Below are 17464 nucleotides of genomic sequence, written 5' to 3' on the forward strand. Positions count from 1 at the left end.
CATGAAATTCAACATTAAAATGTGTTGGTGTTTATATCTGTTACGCTGCAATGGTTCTTTCTTACTCGTATTAAAATACTGAACAGAATTATATTGACGAACTTAATATAAAATATTGAATTACACATTCTTGCGAACGCATTAGAGCATTTGTAATAAACAGTGTTTTCGAGTACTGAAGAAAAATGAAAACACTTTTTTTTTTCTCACATTTATATTAAAACGTTTTACATGTTTATTCTTTTATAAATGAATAAACCTAATGTTTCTTGTTCAAAATATTTATGGTGCTATATAATAAAATTTCGTTTCAGTAAAATATAACAAACAATAAATTTAGTATCTTATCGGCAGGGTTGATTTATTCGTATGTTGAAATAAAATATCGTAACAGCACAACAGCCCTATTTCTTTCGTCCAAGAAGTTTTTTGAAGTGTTTTTTGGGCAGCCGAGTTCGCGAGTACAAGAACGATTCGTAGTGAAATGCAAAAGAAACATTAAAATAAATCGAATAGTATTTAACTAATTAACCAGTACCTAACAATAAATTCTAAATATTACTTTAGTTATAAATAATAACAAGTGTATGTACATTGATTATCTAAACCGCCAACCGGTCGAGAAGTTGTGTGTGAAAAAATTTCTTTGCTTTTCGCTCTCTCCATGCATTCGCGCATTCGTATCCAGTCCGCGCGGACCTTTCAACCGACAGTATTTTCCCCTCCTTTTTCGCTGCTCTGCACAATTCCAACGTCGATGAAGGTAATGGCAGCAAAAGCAAAGTCAGCAAACGCGCTGCTTCCAGTGTCAAAGTGAATCGAGTGTCGTCGACGTCGTTGTTGCTGGCGTTAAGTGAATGTGAAAGAAGAATGGAAAAGTGCACATACAAATATTGAATTGAAGCGAATGATAGCAGAAGTGGAATAATTGCTAGCTGTGCAAAAAAGTTTTCATATATAAATTTTTTCTACAGTTCTGTATATTTTTTTTGCTGTTGTAATAATTATATTGAATGAAAAGTTCAAATTATATAAAAAGTGCTTGTGTAGTTAGATGCAAAAAAAAAATACTTAACGTTTATTGACGTTGTTATAAGAAACAGATCAAAAGTTTGGTGAAAGAGGAAGCAAGTGAAAAGTGCAAATGTGAATGTGTGCCGCAAGTGAGGCGAAAAAATGTACAAACGTCCCCCAATTGTCAGTGGCTAGGTCGTCGTCGTCGGCCGTTTCGACATCATCATATTCCTCCACTTTTCGACGTCATCGCGTGACATTTATCAACATTTGGGTTCGTCATTCGCGCCTTCTTATAATAAAACGCTTAGTTTAACGCGGTTGCAAACTTCTTTCGCTGTGTTGCAAGGCGTACAATTGAAGTGTCAAAACTTTGCTGTGTATTTGTCTTGTGGAAATTGTTGGCTAATTAACTACATACGTATATTCACACAGGATTGCAGATACAACGAAGACCGACAAATCCGAAAAATAGTATTGAATCAACGGAATTAACTATATAATTTGTAAATAGAATCAATTGTAAAGGTATGTAAAGCATTTAACATAAATACTTATACATATACATATATGTATAAGATCTACATGTATAATTTTTGTTATATTAAAGAGGTTGTTGTTAAGGGTAACTAAGCAAGTAAGGAATCAATCCTGATATTTACAAAAAAACAGTTTCGTGTAAAGTCTCTTCATTTTTATAATTTGGTGCTGTTACTTTAAACTCGCTTGTTTATTATTGATTATCTAATACTAACTGATATTAAGCTGCTTGTTGCATACATATTTACATATACAGACAATTTTCTTGTAATAGCAATTTTACGTTCATTGATAGTTGCTTGTAATAAAATCGGTAATAAAGAAGATAGAAAAACAGCAATAAACTGTAAATTGTGTACGCTGATGGACTTTGGAATAGATGCCCCACGATACATTTATATACATATGTATGTATGTGAGGCTGTTCGAATGCGCCAGCTCAGTGCAACTCAATTCGATCTTTGTTGATTACCTTTCTTTGTTTTATAATTTTTTGTAGTATATTGTCTGTGCTAATAAATCATTCATTCCGTACATTTGCATACATGTCTACACACATACATTGTACATATGTATGGTTTCTGTCCATCTTCACATCATCCATACATCGGCTTTACATGCTACAGTTGATTAGTTTGTCTGTTGAAAATCATGCGGGACATTGTACCGTGCAGCTGTGCGAACCATAGCCGCCGATTTGCTACATAAGCATATACTGACTGCAACTAAGACCAATCTAAGGTTTTATACAATTTTTTTTTTGTTATGTACTGCTCCTCGACTTTTACTAATTCAATCAAAATATGGTAATAATAGATAATATTGCAAACTTTTGTGTTGTATATTTATTTTTATTTTGATATCTAATAAATACATTGTGTGCAATTTCCAATTCGTTCTCGTCAAGTTGTAGTCATTAGTTAATTAAAATTTTTTTTTTTATCGTTTGTTTTCTCTCTTCTTTTCGTTTTTACTTTAAAGCAGTGACATAATTCACAAAATTGCAGCAATAATTTTAATTTTATAATAATGTCCGGTTTATTCACTATAACTGTAGGAAATTCCTTATAGATATAATTGCAGTAATGCATATACAATAGTTTTTTTTAAAAAGACTTCTGGCAGTTTTCAAAATTAGCTTCAGCGATTGCCAACTATGGATTTTCTCATGATATTTATTTTTCTAATATAATTTTTGAGGCACGATTTTGTAATTTGTGATTCAGCTTCTTTTTAATTCATGTAAATTTGTAGGTGTGTACAACTTATAATAAGAGCTTATCAATACCGTTACCCTTGTAATTTGAAATTATAAATTGTTTTGTGTCCAAAGGCTCTTAACAGCTCTATAATTTGAATAAAAAGCTTGGAAGCTTGGCTGGATGTAGTAATTGCCGTTATGTTAGTATTGCATCATAAGTTATATACAATTGTGAATGTACAAATGTTTGTATACACATAAATAATTAAATAATTAATGGCCTTGACATCATGACCCGAGTATGACCAAATATCAACAGTAGTGACTAAACGCTATTAATTTTTTCAGTTTTCTAAATTTTAACACTTTTTAGTTTTTTGAAAAACTGAACAGAAATTTATATACAAAATTAGAAGAAAATACTCAAATAAATATTGTTGCATTCAAGCTTTGTCGTTTTGCTGCCAAAAGTACGCAATATGTCGCGGAGGTAAAGGTAGTCAATAATTTCAAAAGCGTTTGAGCGTCAGTCCAACCACCCGCTGCCTAAAAGGTTCGTACACTGCTATGTCGATCGATATTTTACTGCCTACAAGCGTTTTTGCTACGTACATACACACATACATTTGTGGGAAATACGAAAACAGAAAAAAGTAATGCTGTTAAGTGCCTATAGGTATGTATGTGCAAGTGTAGCTGCGCTGCCAGTCTCAATGTCTGTGCCACTTTGACGCCACTTCCTGTGTAACCTTCAGCCATTCTGACACTTGCTCAGCTTTGTCGCCATCATTATTATCATTGTCAAAGCTCTAGCGCGCAACTACTATGCTGTCGCTTACAATGTAAAACAACAAAATGTCACAGTCAAAACAGCCAGCGCCCAACACTCACCACCTACCCTTCCATGTTTTACTATAAATTTGCTACTCGACGTTGACAGTTATGTAGTGTGTTGCAGTTGTATTAGTAGTGATGGCGTCGACTATGGCTACGCTGCCCGTTAATGTTGTCCTCCAACGCACAATACGGTTTCACCCTCGCCTTACAACAACGTGACTATATGCTGACCTCCCCCTAACCCCACTTACCGCCAAACAAACACTCGCTCATTTAAAACGCAAAATGTTATTAGCTCGCTTACGCTTGTACTTGCCATACTTAAAAATCCTGTTGCCCGCCATTCACTGGCACAATAGTGTCAAAATCAACAACAACAACCACAATAACACTCACTATAAAGTACGCATAGTCGGTCGGTTGGAGAAGCGCAAGAAGGGCAGTCAGCATGTGCTTATGCAATGTAAATGTCTTTACTGGATTCATCAGCTATTGGACATGGTTGAAACTGGTTGGCTGATTGGCCTCAATGTGGCTTACTAGGCTGGGAAGAAAAAATCTCGTCCGGCTTTTGCCTTTCAAGGAAGCGTGCAAAACTGAGACTGACAACCAACAGCGGCAGTGAAAGAATGATTTCTGTTACAGCAAAGTGTAATGCAAAGAAAAATAACTATAAAAAACCGAACAAGAATAAAAACTACAAGACGTTGGCAACTGACTAACTGCCGGCCATAAGAAGTGTCTGAACTGTGTTGCTTTTGGTATCGCTTGTAAAAGCTGTTTTGTTCTTATACCCTATATACGCGCACTAGTCCCCAAAGTTTTGAGATATCGATCGGCACCACATTTTTCGGAACCATCGATATCGGATCACTATAGCTGCCATACAAACTGAACGATCGGAATCAAGTGTATGGAAAACTTTTTTTATTTGCCGAGATATCTTCACGAAATGTGGCATGGATTATTGTCTAAGACAACAGTACAATCTCTGCATAAATTGTTCAGATCGGACCACTATAGCCGCCATACAAACTGACCGCTCAAAATCAAATTATTGTATCGAAATTTTATTTGTGAAGGCTATTATAGCTTCAGTGCAACCGAAGTTAACGTTTTTTTTTTGTTGTTTTTGTGTTTGCACATACATACAGCTTCTTCCTCTTTTTACTCGACGCTTCTCGTCTTTTTACAATTTTCTCGCCGATTGTCATTCGAACAAAAATAAACCGCAAACAGCAATGCGGACATTAAAATTTTAATTGTTAATTGTAAAACGCTGTACGCACACACACACACAGACATACAGTTATTTAGTTAGTCAATCACACTGGCGGTCTAGTCATCCAGCTAGCAAGCTGAATGGAGCGGCAGACTCGTGAAACTGTTTTTTAGTTTGTCGGCTTTGCTGTCGAGAATGGATTTTTCGCTATTCAACTTGTCTTATTATTGTTTCTTTCTACTCATTTATTGTTGTTTATTTGTTCATATTGCAACTTTCATTGCGTTTTATTTACGTATTTTATTTAGCAAGTATTACTCAGGCGCTGCCATGCCATGGTTGGAGGTGTTGTTTGTCGACCATTTGCGAAAAATTCTAGCTAAAGCACCTATACATACCATACATATGTATGTTTGTATGTACGTATGTATGCATGTATGTATATGTGCGCAAATACCGCTTAATCAACACAAAAATAAAAAAATAAATGTAAATAACAAATAACAAATAAATGTGATATCCCACGGGGTTTGATAAGACGACCACGGCAATGGCAATGGCGCAGCAGTAAATTTCATTTCAATGCTTTCAACCTCATTTAATTTCTGTCGTTTCATATTTGCGTTGGTTAAAAATTCTATACATATTATTCGACGTTTCGAAAGCAATTCTTATTTCTCTGCTGATTAACATGATCATTGAGGTATAATGTCGTTGTCCAGTCTAAGAAAGCTGGAGGTAACGACATAATTAACTGTCAAATTTTCATAGTAATTGTAAACAGATAATACTCCACCTTTCGTTCATGACGTCATAAATCAATGTATTTTTCTGTCAAATAGACTCTAAGAGAGTAGCGGCACGAAAGCGATTTCTATCATTTTTTGTATTTTAAATATTACCGAAAAAATTTGTAGTTATTGTACCATTGTATCATTCCCGTCCTCCTAAAATTCTAAGCCTCCGAGTTTTTTCTCACAGTGCTCGCACCAGAATATATCAAAGTATGACTACAATATACATACTTATGTACTTTTATTAATTCCTAGGATTTTGTATCACGCCATGTAGCCTAACACTAAACCACTTTGAAGTGTACATTTTTTTTCACAAAAAACGCTTTTTTTGGGAAACCGCCATTTTGTCGAAAATTAAAGTTTTGACTAGTCCCTTGACCACTTCCTATATTCATCTATTGTAATAATATTTTTTTTTGTTTTTGTTTTTGAGATTATTTAAAGCAGAAAATTTTTCACAACGCTAGACGCTTTTTTCAGAGATCCTGGAGGTCGGCTACAGGATCAAGGAAATACAAAATTTTGTTGTTCTATAGTTATGGTATGTTTGATACTTATTTATTTTGCAAATAGTTTCCTAGCAAGCTTTTTGAAATTTTGACTTATTGATTAATAGAAGAAAAGGCGGAAAATCCAATTGTTATTAAGTAAAGTAACTAATAATTTAGTTTTTTTTTGTTGATATGTTATTTATTGGTTGTATGACCAAAGCTTTCGCTGTGTAGTAAACTAAACTTTCAATCTGTGCTTGCAAAAGCTTTCACCAAATTAATATAGAGCTTTCACCTAATTAACATTAGTACACAGCTTTGGTAACATTAGTAGAAAGCTTTCATAACATTTATATAAAGCTTTCATCACAGTAGTACAAAGCTCTCATCACAGTTATACAAGTACTTACTTCTCAGCAGTTATAATGTTGCAATCAGAAGTAGTTCGCAATGAAACACATTTCAGCGAATTGTTAAAGATAAGATTCGCCATTCCACCAAATGACCTTCACATATTTAACTTGTACGTTTATCTAAAATTGTTTTGATAAGATTTTTGTATGAAAATAATATGATAAGCGTAGTAAATTCAAACTTACAAGTTTCGCGTATCCACTTCATGGAGGTATTTCAGCTACAGGAAGTGCACACGCACAAACATTTTTATATATTGTATATGTTTTTTCAAGCAAATATGTGTGTGGACAAGAGCATTTAAAAATACACAATTGGTGAAACTGATATGCCAAATTAATCATAAAAAGTAGAAACGTAAGAAAACATCAATAAAAACTACCAAAACACAAGGTAATAATTTGCACAAAAGAAATCCATATTCAATCTAAGTTGGCTGTCTTTTCATATTTAGCATTTCATAACACATGTTCTTGTCATAAGCCGACTTGTACGAGCACTATGGTATATGCGGCCTTAACAAGCCAGGTGTCAGCGCTTATGGACAATTTCAGCACTTTTTATCGACAAATTCATTGCTAAATATGTCACGGTCGTACATTGGACCATGACAAAAGGAGAGCTTGTCGATTTGTCGGCTTGTGCTACAATACACAATTAAAATGGAAAGGAAAAAATTCAAATATTATCGAAATTGCCCATTAACCGTAATAGTTTTGAATTTGGAAATTGTTTGAAAAATTGAAAAATAAAATTAAAAATTTTGAATAATTTTTTATTGAATATTTTTTTTTATAATATTTACTTTTTAAAATAGAATAGAAAAGAATGAATATGAGGTTTGCACTGCGACCCAGGGTCTATTGTGCCCTACTTTTTTAGATAGTTTTATTTTAATAATTTTAGTTAAATTATTTTTCCATAATAATTACTTTTTCAAATGCTTTGATCAACAGCTTTTCGGAGATAAGTTCGCATTGATTATATCATTCGGCATATCCACCATTGTTTTTTATTAACCAGAATAAATACGTATATTTTCCGTTTGATATACCTGTAATCAAAGCTAAAAAGTAAATTAGATCGCTCGAAGGCTTAATCTTTCGCAAATGTGTTGAAACGTTTTAGACCTGACAACAGCACTTGGTAAAAAAAAACACTAATCACTTACGATGATATACCAATTTGTATTGCGTTGTTGTTCTATCACACACCCTCAGTTTTTATAGCAAGTTATCTATCTTAGCCGAGTACTCAGTTCCTTCAAATATATAGATATACCCAGCATAATAGGTGTATCGTTAGAACTTCTAACCTATCTTAGGGAATTGATGTCGAAACCTCCTTTTATCGAGAAATTTTTTGAATAGTCGTTTTATTTAAGAAATAAATAAAAATATGTGCATATCTGTAACTTTATGTACAGCGTCTACCAATAGGGATGACGTGATTTTGACAGCTCGTGGCGGCCATGTTAATTCAAAGGTTTTCGCTAAGCAACCAGCAATGCTCCAGGAGCTCGAAGACAACATTCAGCGCACGATAACGGAAATGCTGCACCGAGTCATCGAAAATTGGCGTAAAAGGGTGTCGATATGGAAACGGGTGGCCGATTGGCCGACATTTTGTTCAAATCATAAATGGCATAAAATTATCTGCAGAACAAAAAAAAAAAATCCATTTTGACCAAATTTGAGCGCTTTATTTCATTTTAACATTACGCGGTTCTTCTGGTAGACCCTTTAAAGTCTGAAAGTCAAATTTAATAAATTTTTTGATATCACTTGTCACACGAAGCCACCATCTGTCAGCAACATTCACACACCCTTTCCTTTTTCTCTTTGTTTTTGCGGAAATATTCTCAATACGTACATTACTCAAGTATAATTTTCGCTCTTCGCTTTCGTTCTGCTTCGTACATCCTACCGTATTTAATGCCCACTTGCAGCTTCACTGCTAAGAAGTGTTATGGAGCGAGTGAACGGAACTCCAAGCGAAAACGTTTACCTTCACGCTTACAGTAAGCTAAAGCAACGTCAGTTACCTTTGCCTTTTAACCAGTTAAGCCGCTAAGTAATATAAAAGCAGAAACAAGATAATACTGCTACAGAAAAAGCGCACAGCCGTTGCAAAAAAAAAGCGAAAAATAGCCTGCGTTGCCATTACCGCTCGGCAAAAGCAGTCGTTGCCTTGTGTTTCACTTGTTGTTGTAGCTGTTACATCGTTACCTCCAAGTGGTTGTTGTTGTTTTATAAAGCATTGTTTTTTTTTATTTTATTTATTTATATATAATTTTTTTCGTTTCACGTTGTCTGGTCTGGTCCTTGAACTGTCAATACGAACGGTCGACCAAAGCGAACCGAGCCGAACACAGCACAACACAAAACCAGAAATCGAGGCTGATGCACAAAATTATTATTGCATGGAGAGAAAAAAGCGCTGATGAAACAGGCACAAAACGCCACGCTCACATTAAAGCAAACGCTGCAAAAACCTCCTCAGCGCCACACCAGCTTTTCCATGCAACGCCACAAATTTTGAACTGCTTTTTGTTGTTGCTTGTTTCGTGTTTTTCTTTTTTTTTTTTGCTCAATCGCCACTCGTTGCTCTTAAAGTGGTTAATATTACCGTTCTTACTGTTGTTGTAATTCATGTTGTTATTGCACTCCTTTCGCTTCGAGTGGCAGACAGACAGACTGGTAGGCTGAAGCTGGCAGGCATGCAGGCAGCCTGACTGGTTGCTACGCCGGCTAGGCCGTTTGGGTTGATCGTCGGGTCGTCGCTTTGTTGCCGCTCGGTTTAAGCCTTTTTGTGTGCAACGGAACAGCTACAAAACCGCACTTCAATTCTCAATGCCTGTGCTCCACAGCCTATCTGCCAGCCTCTGTGTACCGATGCAGCAGTATGACTGGTAGGCTGCTTGGCAGCCACTGCACAGATTGCTCCTCACACATAGTATTTGCCAAATAGCTCCACTTCAGCGCTGTTGAATGCACTCATTCACTCGTATTTGCAATTATTTTGCATGCATGCTAAATAATTTATTACTTCCCGATGGCAACGAACCGGAGCACTCGACGCATCGGGTACACCGGCAAACACTAAAGCAGCAACTAACAAACGAGCGCACAAATGGGTGAACAAACCCAGCAGCAGCAACCGTGCAACGTAGCAGACAATCAGCTCCAGCTTCTACACATATTCGTCTTTGGTGAGGCCTTAACCTCACTGTGCATAGCCTTAGCTGTACATGGGTTCACTTTGAGCCTGTTCGATATTTGCGTAGCAACTCGAAACAGCTTAACTCTCGTTTGCCGCTACTGTTGTTGCTGTCTTATCCGCCAGCTAGCTTTAGTTTGCCGCGCTCGTATCGGTCTTAACCGGCTACTGGTGGCGCGCTGTGTCGCTCACTCTAATCCTGCCATCCACCGATGTCTGCACGCCCGGGCATACTTCATTATGCATAGACAGGCGATTCGGGCTGCTCAGCCGTTGCGGCAATTGTGCGCTGTTGGGTCTATTGGTCGTTTAACTACTTCTCTGTCTACTCATTGCTGGCATGACTTTGTTTTTGTGTGGAAGCTTTTTAATGACTCGTCAAAGCGTGCGATAATGCACATTTTACCAACACTACCGATATGACTCTCCCCACCCTGAGTTGTATTTGCTGTTGCCGTTTATATATAATACAATCTTGCCGCTTTGGTTGCTACTGTACTGCGGCACAATATTACTTCAGCCAACAGCCTTCCCATTCCATATTTCATTGTTGGCATAATTTCGTCAGTAAATTGCGTTTTTATACCCTCTTCATGGTATTGAGTGTATACCGGGTCTTCCGTCCGGATTTTCTTAAAAGAAAGTGCAATGGTGCAGTTCTTCAACTATGTCTACTTTATTGTATGCCTGATCGAAACTGACCCGGACTGACAAAAACAAAACAACCTTTTTAACGTGATTTAATACCAATCTTTATTATCGTCTCGTTCTCTCTCGTCCAATACAATAATGCTACAATGTGACGGCGGCAAAAAATGCACGAATTAATTAACGTAGCGCCATTAATCGGCCCAGTAATATTCCCTATTGACATTTGACCCTGTGAAACGATTTCATGGTGAACCACAGCACTATAATTAAAGAGAACGATGTGCATTAACTTGATTTTTGAATGAATTTTGACGCGGTTTTTCTGTGTCGGCTCATTTTTGGAGCGCTATTGGTTAGAATACAGGTCTGTTTTACAGATATGTTTTAGATGTCGACATCATATTCATAAACCTTCTCTTCACCAGAATTTTACCAAAAGTTCATCCTAAGAAAAGCAGGTTAACATGCCTTGTATAAATCTTCCATTAGCCATCTAGTACGTGAATTATAAACTCATATTTTAGGGTTAGAAATTACAGTATCTTAAGATTTTTTGCTTTATAAAACTGAAAACAACCTTTCCCTTCGTTTTATCACACGATGCGAACTTTTATTTAAATAAAACAATTGGTTTAGAGAGACGGTTTAGGTTAGTTATTACTCAAGGCCTACGAAAAGTAAACTAAAATATTATGTAATTATAGAGAGTTTACGCTTCAAAAGTTTAGAACCGAAATAGTCGGCTATTCCAAACGACTTCCGTTAGCATACTCTCGGTGAAAGACCGAGTTGTACCTTCAAAGAGGCTAATGCCTTCCGAATCTATGTGACGTCTTAATGGTCCAAACAGTTTTATTACTAGATGTATGTATCTACTGAGGAATTCTTAGATTTCGGATGAAAACATGGATGATTAAGTCGAGTAATTCTCGGATATTTTAGAAATATTGGAGTTCGTCCAAATCTGTTACCTTTTTAAAGATGAAATATCTGACGTTAAGTTAATTTCGTTAGGTGCATGCTTCTCAAAAATAAAACTTCCGTCATAACTGCAATATTTGTCATAAAATGCAGCTTTGAGCTTTAAAAGCTTATTTTTCAGTGAAGAAGCTTATGCTGAGATCTTCATTCTTACAAAATTCCCTCGCTTGCTGTTTTCGGTATGTGCGATTTATATGATTAATCTACCAAAATTAAATATAGTTTGAACTTCTTTTTATGTATATTTCTACAAGTATAAAAGCTTTCCAGAAGTTAACTTCAACACCCTGTATTCGCATGACCACTCTCGTACGGTTACGCGTCTGTGTATCTTGTTGCGCTCGCTGTCGGCGCATTTATTATTGATGAGTTTTTGCATATGTACTTCGTAATGCCCCAGACCTGCGTCTATCCCCCAAGCGCAGTCATACCCTTGCTGTGCACTCTTTCGCTTAGCGTCGCGCATGTGTGTGTCTGTTGTTGTTTGCAGGCGCTTAATTTTGGGGCGTATAGACTTGCATTCATTGCAACACTGCCGCATACGCCGTAACATACTGTACATGGTGTTTTGTGGTGCTGTCGATGTTTGTAACACTGGGGGTGGGTTCATAGGGTGGTGATGGTGGTGGTGGTGTGCCGAGCTTTCACTGGCGTTGCAACGCTTTCCTTTATTACTGTTTCGGCGTTGTTTCCAAACCAACCCTCAGGAACTTTGCCGCCCACCTCCGAAGGATTTTAGATGAGCCGTACAGTGTGCTTCCTTCACTTTCAATTTAAATGAAATTTTTATGAATATACATAGGTGTATGTATGTATGTATATGTATGTGTGTGTTTACCCTTTTTTAGACTTCGCATAACCGCAGTAATTTTGTTTGCGCTTCATTCATGTATGAATGAATTTGAAAGTGCATTAGACGAAGTGCTGGCACAAGTGCTGCATTCGAACAAAACAGGGTGTGAGCGCCAGCCATTTTTGCACCCTCTGTTTGAGTTGCCTTCCGCCCCGATACTTACTTTCTTGCTGTCTTTTAGCTCTGCACACTTCAAAAGGATGTCGCGCGTGTGTAATCGGTATCTGCTTAATCAAAGATTGTGAGTGCTTGCATTTATTCTCAAACATTTTTTTCCCTCAAATATATATTTTTGTATGTAAATATGTATGTCATTTAAGTATGCTATCAATTTCAAAACGTTTTCTAATCCGATAAATTGGTCACAGCTCGTCTGAGTTACGAAATCTTGTGCGTACCCCAAGTGTCGTTTGGTGAAGGGTGGATTTATTGTGGTTATGTATACTTGTATGTATGTATGTGCAAATTGCATTTGAATTGATGTTCTTAGTTATAATTTATGTGTTCTTTTATTTTACTTGAGTTGTCCAACTTTTTGAAATAAATTACAAGTTGCCACAAAGTTTACAACACCCAGAATGAATCATCTGCATGGCGAGCTGCATCGCTTTAGCTATGTGTCTGTCTGCATATATGCGAACTAGCCCCTCAGTTTTTGAGAATCCAACTAAAATTTTGCACACATTCTCTTCTCCCCAAAAAGCTGCTCATTTGTCAGAACCGCCGATATCGAACCACTAAAGTCTAAAGCAGCCATACAAATTGACCGACCAAAATTAATTCTTGCAAGGAAAGCTTTTTTATTTGAGAAATTATCTTCACGAAATTTGGCATGGGTTATTATCCAAGACAGCGCTACAATAACCAAACAAATTATTCAGATCGGACCACTATAACATATACCTGCCATACAAACTGATCGTTCAAAATCAAGTCCTTGTAGGAAAAACTTTTTTATTTGGCGAGATAACTTCACGAAGTTTGACATGGATTTTTGTCCAAGACAACGCTACAATCCTAGAACAAATTATTCAGATCGGACCACTATACCATATAGCTGTCACACAAACTAACCGGTAAAAATCAAGTCCTTATATGAAAAACTTGTTTATTTGACAAATTATCTTCGCGAAATTCGGAATATATTATTGTTCAAGGAAACGCTACAATCTCCGAACAAATCGTTCACTATATTGGTCTACTAGCATATGCCATTTAAACTTACCGGAAAAAAGATAAAGATCTTTTTATAACTTTTAATGCTATAAGAAATGCGCTTGTGAAGGATATTAAAGCTTTGGTGCAGCCGAAGTTAACTTTTTTGTTTTGTTTTATAAAAATAAGTGAGGTACATTTCCAAGTTCTTATTTTTACTTAAAAGCTTAGTGGAATGTTTGCAGTTTAACTTTTTTCAGTGAGGTGCATATATCTTCATTCTATCAAAAATCCGTTAAAATGCATGACACAACTATTTTCTGTTATTGTTCTTACACTTTTTGCTACTTTTATTTTCTTGGAATCTCAACTAATATTTTTATTTATTTAATGTTTTCACTATGGTCCGAAAAACTTCTATGCTAAGTTGTTGGCCTCGTAATCCTATTATTTAGAACAGATCCTCTAATGAAATCGACTGTTTTCATTGTTACCCATGTTTTGTGTCTGGTTATAAATTCTCGAAACGGTCGTGTGGTAAATTTTACCATGTACTCGAATTTTAATAGTAGTATTGCCTACATTTCAGCGCAAAGCTAAAAAAATATGTACATCTGAAACTTTAAGCTAGATGAAAGAAAAAGCGAAAACATTATCATTCTGAAAGAAAACTCTTGAAAGATATTTTTTTATAGAGCATAATTTTGACGTTTAGTATAATGTAAAACCCGTTATTATTAGACATTCTCAAACAATTTCAACCCGGTATAATTTTGTCCGTTGCAATTGAAGTTTTTAATATAAGTTTGGCGTATTTAGCAGCGCTTTCAATTGTAAAAAGCTTATTTTGGCACTAACAGCGTGTGACGTCAACGTTGTTTTATATATATATATAATTATAAATTCATATTCCAAATACAAAACAACTTACTAATCCCCGCTTCCGCTTACGTAGATTGAAGCCAGAATTATACTTTGTGTATTTGTTGTTATTCTTGGCAGTTAAACGTGCTCTCACTAACGTTGCAACTTCGTGTTATATAAATCGTGAAAGTTTCATGCGGCACGTAATCAAAATGTTTTCGCCACTTATTCATATGTATTCTAATTTCATTAGTGAATTATTTATAAATTTGCACGATATGCATCGCAAACGAACGAACGCGTGCGCACACCCATACCTAAGTACATACACCGCCCCAACATTCTCATCAATTATATGTGTATGTATGTAGCTGTGTGTTTATAATGACGTCATACATTATTACCAGTGATGCATTTCATCCCAAGCGTAACATTTTAGTTAGATACAGTGCTCATAGTATATGTACAAGTAAATAGTTTCCATCATATGGAACACTAAGTTTCGTGTAAATTTATTTTCTTGAAGTATTGTATTTTTCGGACCACATCTAGTTTATGTTTTAGTAATTTATTTATTTTGATGAATCATTGGAAAGTTTTATATCGTCTGAACTCTTAAAAATAGTCATACATTTATTTCTGTTATAAAAAAATATTTCAGACCATTTCTTTGAAGCACGCTTAAACTTTTCAACTGCAAGATTTCTGACATAAAACTGCCCAATATATACTTATTAAGTAGGATTAACCACTTTTACATTACTCAGATATCTTTCTTATATGCATTAGTCCCTGCATATATATTTATTTTTGGTTAAGTTCTTTCCAACAAGCCACTTTCTTGGCTATGTCACACTTTAGATTTATAAGCTTTTAGCTAAAATTCTTGTTCGATTTTGTAGCGATGACTAGTTGCTCGCTTTTTGCTTTCCATTCTAGAAAGAATGCCATCGGCACGAAACGAGTGCATTTCCCCATCGGTATATTATACTTGTACCACTGCATGTCTTTGTTCGTCACGCTTTCGATCTTATGCATTGTGTCACCTACACGTCACTTAGATCAATTCGTTGTCTGTAGCGAGACTAAAAGTTTCGGTTATTTATCTAGTCATTACGATTTAATTGTATTTGTCTTCAATAACGTAATCGCCACAACTTATTTACATTCAAATGTTTGTCTGACTAACACAAACGGTTGCACAGGCACCTTCCAGAAAAATATAACAACAAAGTGTATTTCACACTGCTATTATGTCAACGTTGTTTGATTGTTGTCAACCAGTACATTAACTAGCTGCGTCACCTTTTTAAATGAGACCAACACATTTTCTTTCCGCTTGGCGTTGCTTTATGCCCAGCACTCGATGAGACGCTTTCCATACAATGTTTTCCGCATGAAAATTTCTACCTGCTTCCTGTTGTGCCTGCTGCTGTACGAATCCGTTGCAGAATGTCGCTTGTGTTGTTAAACCCCTTCCCCTTATAACCTTATGGTATTCATATTCATAAGCGCGTATTTTTGTCATGTGCCGTTTTCGTTAGTCCTCAACGCCCACTAGGCTCTCGTTGTACGTGTCTTTGGTGAGGTTCTTTGACGTTTATCGACATTTCATCAAACGCCTCACACTTAATATTTGACTATTTGCACTTGGCTACCATATGTGAGTATGCATTCATATATGTGTATATGTGTGCGCGCTGATTGCCACAAAAGGATGACGTTGCTTTCGTCATCGGCACACATCATCATTAATGGCTATAACATTTATCTTTATGTGAAGGCATGCGTATGAGCGCGCCTACTTATCCATTTGCCGCCATGTCAATGCATACATACATATATACAGACATTTATAGTTACATACGCATGCCTGACGATGCATCATCATCGGCCTCTTCGCTTTCACAATTTTCTTTTCAACTAACAAAACCACATCAATATCGGTTGCCGGCTTCTTGCTTGATTTTGCTTCATTGTTTAGTAAGTATTTATTTTTATTTTCTGTTGCTAAAGTGTTTCAATTTTTATTTTTCATATATTTAATTCCCTTTTGCAGTACATACTAGCTGGCACATAGCTATTGATTTGACTTTATTTTTATATATGCTGCCAAACAGTCATCTGCCAAGTCAAATGTTTAAGTGTGCTCTCAAAGTGTTTTTATTTTTCATAAATATTTAATGTTTTTTTGCTCAGTTGATTTGCGTTTACAGTATTGGGTAAAGAAATATGCACACGCTTCAAATTGGCTTTCAGATGATTTAACTTTGTGGCGAACTTGCACTACCAAGAGTCACATTTCTCGAAGCTTCAACTCAAACTTCTTTTCGGACAAGAATAAAAATTATAGAAAAATGTTTGTTCCTACAGAGGTCGCTACTAGGATGACAATGTGTAATCTCTAAGTTTATTTTTGCAGTTTATGGCTTTTCAGAAGCGTACAAAATCTAGCGAAAGTAAGAGCTAAAAGCTAATATATTCCTCTTTTCGTTACCATATAATATATTTTCGGTTCATATTTGATCTCTTCTGTTTTGTTTTAAATAGCTCACCTTTTGTATTTAAACTTTTATGAAATTGGAGAAACACTTAATGAATTGTGTAAATCTAGATTAGTGCGATTTGCTCTATTTAAAAATACTGATCTTACTCAAAATAATTAAATTCCATCTAATAAAATATGGCCCGGACAGACAGAAGACAACATTTTCACATATTTTAATACAAAAATGTATTATCCTCTTTAAACAAAGCTTATTTTGAGCCAAAACAAGCATACTAACTACTAACGCTTAATATAATTTTTCATATACTTGTTATAAGCCTCGGCTGCGATGGCCTCAGCGCCTTCCGCGAATTTTTTTCGACGGTTTTGGCTCATTTTTGTTGAAATATTCCCAGGATTGTTCGACATTTTTGACGTCATATTTATTAACGAAGTCTAGTCCTCAACTACGTTGTCAAGCATTTCTTTTGTGACCTCTACTCGACGTCCTTTTTGCAAAAGATTCAGCGCACAGTTTAAATTAATCAGTCAAATTTAATTAGCTGTTATATGAACCTCAATTATTTATAACATATCTTACATTTCATACTTTTATTATAATTTGGAAGCACTTTTATTGCATTAATTTGATTAAAAAACAGGTGGCAACTGCTGTCCCACAGATGTTTTTCTTAGACTGCGACAAGCTAAAGAGTGGCCTTTTTGTGAAATTTTAA

At 35.7% G+C, this 17464-nt stretch overlaps 1 protein-coding gene across 2 annotated transcripts in view; it reads left to right on the forward strand.

The window, feature by feature from the left end:
* Positions 1-436: 436 nt before the first annotated feature.
* Positions 437-17464, forward strand: part of RhoGAP19D (Rho GTPase activating protein at 19D) — a 97943-nt gene continuing 80915 nt past the window's right edge. Inside the window, exon 1 of one of the 2 annotated variants that reach the window (XM_036365803.2) lies at positions 437-1542. The gene's annotated coding sequence lies outside the window, so the exon portion shown is untranslated. The remainder of the gene's footprint in view (positions 1543-17464) is intronic. The other variant, XM_036365804.2, reaches the window with a different exon arrangement.

This window comes from Bactrocera oleae, chromosome 5, assembly GCF_042242935.1.
Source record: "Bactrocera oleae isolate idBacOlea1 chromosome 5, idBacOlea1, whole genome shotgun sequence".
Lineage (NCBI taxonomy): Eukaryota > Metazoa > Arthropoda > Insecta > Diptera > Tephritidae > Bactrocera > Bactrocera oleae.